The sequence below is a fragment of the Mirounga leonina genome, unplaced genomic scaffold, assembly GCF_011800145.1.
Source record: "Mirounga leonina isolate KUSES-001 unplaced genomic scaffold, KU_Mleo_1.0 Mir_174, whole genome shotgun sequence".
Lineage (NCBI taxonomy): Eukaryota > Metazoa > Chordata > Mammalia > Carnivora > Phocidae > Mirounga > Mirounga leonina.
In genome coordinates this window covers 45,132,029-45,136,092 of record NW_023270451.1, presented here as the reverse complement: position 1 = coordinate 45,136,092, position 4,064 = coordinate 45,132,029, and positions in this window count along the sequence as shown.

Here is a 4,064-nt window from a genome sequence, read left to right as displayed (position 1 = left end):
TACAGAAAGGGGGGCCTACTGGTTGTTTCCACAGCTTCGCCACTGCCTAGAGATAATCTTATTTTACCAGTCACTAAATGATTCTAACAAACCTGTTGCTCCAGTTCTTCCGATCACTTTCAAATCTTTGCAAGCACATGGATACTGGAAAAAACGTATCAGTTATCATCCTAATCCACTCAACCAGGTTGCGTGCCCAACCCGATCCTGGGCAAGGCAGAGACCTGATGAACCGTTTTCTTGAGTCTGTCCTGTGCACAGCAACCAGGTAGACGGACAGCATTCACTGCACAGTTTAAGGGCAGGCCTCTGCCGTGCTGAACAAAAAGAACCAGAGGTTTCATTAAAAGTAAGACCAACCCCGATACCTATTCACAGCAGAGTAGTTTAAAAGGGCCCTGAAGCCAAACTGCCTTGGTTCGAATCCCAGCTCCCACACTTACTAGCTGTGTGATCTTGTGAAATTTGCTTAACTTCTGTGTGCCTCGGTTTCCTCATCTGTAAAAGGGGGCCATCACTCATAACATCTACCTCATGTTGGAAGGATATCAGGAGTTAAAAGGAACTTAGTACAGTGCCTGGTACCTAGAAGGGGCTTTATGAAAGTTTGTTAAAATAGATGTTTATAGGTGACGGCATACACAGCTGGGACATACTCAGCACTGTGGGCTTCATGACAAGACGACTGAAGGGTCATCAGGCCGTTCCATGCTCGCACAGAACACAGCTGATACCAGGGAACAGGGTACCTTGGGCCTTGTCCACACTTAAAAGGATCAAAAAACATCATTTGAAACCTAATGGTAGCAGTGAGAATACTGGTAAGCTGCTAAGTGTTAAGATATTTTTGGGGGGAGTCTGGGCTTCCATGGTGCTTGTGACATGTGGATTGTTCTTTTCACCAATGTCCCTTTTCAGTGAGTGGGTCCCAGGCTCCATCAAATCACCCAGCACCAGACGCTGTCTGTCGTGTGGGTTAGGCCGAACTCAATAGACAGGAATGATAAAAACCCTGAGCAGGAGCGGGGGGGGGGGGGGGGGGGGGGGGGGGGGGCGGGAGGAAAGGCTTTCCTGTTCCTTGCTGGGCTAAAGAGAAACCCGGGGGCACCTCGGGGGGCCCCTGGCCTGCAGCGGTCCATGCAGTCTGAGCTACCGCGGCATACCACCGCTGCATCTCACGCTCCGGAGCACCCCAGCCCCAGGCGTGTCCCACCAGTTTTCAGGGGCTCCCAACAACCTCAGTTCTGGCCAGATCTCCTAAAGATACTCAAAGCCTTCCCTACCCAGCCCCGACCTGGGAGCCTCAGGGCACCCGATGTGGGTTCCAAGTAGAAACCTGGGGTCCCAGCACTGCCCATGGCACCCTGAAGTTTGATTGGAAGCTGCGGGGCTTGGCAGAGCCTGCTGGCTGATAATGAGAAAGGCCCAGGCTGCCTGGGAACAGAGGGGCCTCTCCCCTTGCTCGAAGCAAAATGCAATGTGCCGTCCATCTCCTCTCTGGCATCTCCCCAGCCCTTCTCCGAGGGAGCTAAATGCCATGCTTCACCGATCGGTCAATAAGTCGTGTTTATTGAGCTGACAGGGTGTGCATACAGGGTGTGGGAGCGGTGCAGAAAGATGGATGAGAAGGGGATTAAAAAAACAAAACAAAACAAAACAAAAAACCAACCCAAGACAAATGTTAGAATTTTGTATCAAGGAAAGGACCCTACACCTTCCTCCCCCATGCACGGCGGGGCTGCTCACCCTCTTTCTCCCTGCTGGGGGCCTGCTGGCCCTCCTCTCCCAAACACTCCCCCCAAGAAATGGGCACCAGGTTGACCCAGAACTAGAAAGCCCTTTTTTATGCAGTGCTGACCTCTAGAGGCTTCCAATTAAAAAGCATCCCAAAGGACCAACTTACTTTTACTGCTGTTTTTCCTCCATCTGTGCGGTTGCCATGTTTTCCTAGAAAATCAGGAGGAGAAAATGTCTCTGGCTCCCTTAAATGTTACCTAATAGGAAATGCCTACCCCATTCTTAGGCTGCCTAACTACAGCTTGCCCAGATTTTTTATAAATGTCAATGTTTTCTGCTCCCGAAGGGAAAAAAGTGGGTCAGAGATAGGCAAAATATTTCAAAGTTACTTTCGTACTGCGGCTCTAAGAGGAAAAGTACATTGCCGACCATTTCCTGAGTTTCCAAAGTAATGCATGGCCTGGCCTGCCACAGGGAAAGGAATGTTCGCTCACCCCAACTCGGCAGGGCACTGGGCAAAACTATGTGCCAGCCCCCAGAGACACCCCAACCCCCCCGCATAGAGGCACAAGCCCGCCCCCTCCAGCCCCGGCGCAGGGTCCAAGCACTGGGTAGTGGCTTTAGTTTGGTTTACTTTGTTTGACTTCGACCCATTCATGTCCACAATGAACACGAGAAACAATGAAGCGTCCCACCCGACCTGACTTCCCTATGGAAACGAGATTCATTTCTAAAGGAAATGAGACTGCTTGTTACATCCCTAAGCAAAACACTCCAAATCTTCCTATTTTGTTACAGCTCTTTATTCCATATCATTGATCACAAAGAGAAGAGAAGTGTAGGAAGGCAGGAGAAAGTACTCCGGGATGTCAGCATTTGGGCTAATATACACCCACTATTTTGGCTGGGGTTTTTATTTCTAAAAGGGATTCTAAGGAAGATGGGCTCAAAATCAGAGAAATAGTTTTGCTAATGTCGGTTGCCCAGCCCCAGTTTCACGAGACAGCATTTTCCTTATAAACTTTGCTTCCTACCCTCCCTAACCGCACTAGCCAAGACAAGATACATTCCCCCAACGCTAGTGCCTGGAGGGAACTTGGAAATGAGTCCATACTCTTATTTTTACAGAGGAGGGAACAAAGGTGGGGGATGGGGAGAGGTGACACGCCAAGGGCCACATAGCTGGTCAGGAGGGAGACTGGGCTAGAACCATTTTCTTTCTTTCTTTTTTTTTTTTTTTAAAGATTTTATTTATTTGACAGAGACACAGCAAGAGAGAGAACACAAGCAGGGGGAGTGGGAGAGGGAGAAGCAGACTCCCCGCTGAGCAGGGAGCCCGAAACGGGGCTCGATCCCAGGACCCTGGGATCATAACCTGAGCCGAAGGCAGGCGCTTAACGACTGAGCCACCCAGGCGCCCCAAGGGCTAGAACCATTTTCCCCAGCCAACCTATTTCAGAGTGATTCACTGCAAAGGGGGAAAATGTGGGTCTTTCTAACACCAGCCCTGCGCTTAGATAAAGGAGTCAAGCTATATTTTATAAAGGTTATCTGTGCAAGTGATCAAATAACAGTAACAAAGAAATTCCCCCAGAAGAAAGGCTTTGTCTGGGGAAGATCATGCCACCACCCTGCTGAAGCCAGAATCTTTGATGAGTGAGGCTCGGAAGGCTTGCACACAGCCCACCACTCGGGTCCAATCTCTGACGAGAGCCACGTCCCAAACCGAGAACCACCAATGACGGTGGGTAACACACACACAAACCTCTATGCTGCGTCTGCTAAGGCAATCTCAAATCTCATCTAACAATCTGCGGAGACCTATTCATTTGGGGAAAGAAACTTGTTCTTAATCAAATAATGGGACTTACCACCAACTCCTGATTTATTCTTTAGATGCCACTGTTTACCGAATAACAATCACTGGGAGGACAGTTACGGGGAAACTGTGTCACACTGCCACAGAGTGACCACAGCTTTCTAACTGGTGCCACAGAATGCACATGGCACCTCCCTATGGGAGAAAAAATAGGCTCCTCATATACACACCTCAAGTACTGGTTTGAAGGAAGGCTGGGAAATCACTCACTAGCAGCCACATCAGAACAGATATGTGAATGTCTTCAATTACTAACATTTGAACCATGTCAGTGGTTCCCGAAACGACCTCCTCCCTCTCTCCCCCCCTGGCCGCCCCCACCCCCAACCCCAACACAGACAACCGCAGAACTAGCTGGCGGTCCGCATTCTCTGTCCCTCGTTTGTATCCCATGAGACACCCTCTGGACCAAACACTGTGGACGGAGTAAAAAAGAGGCAAACATCAC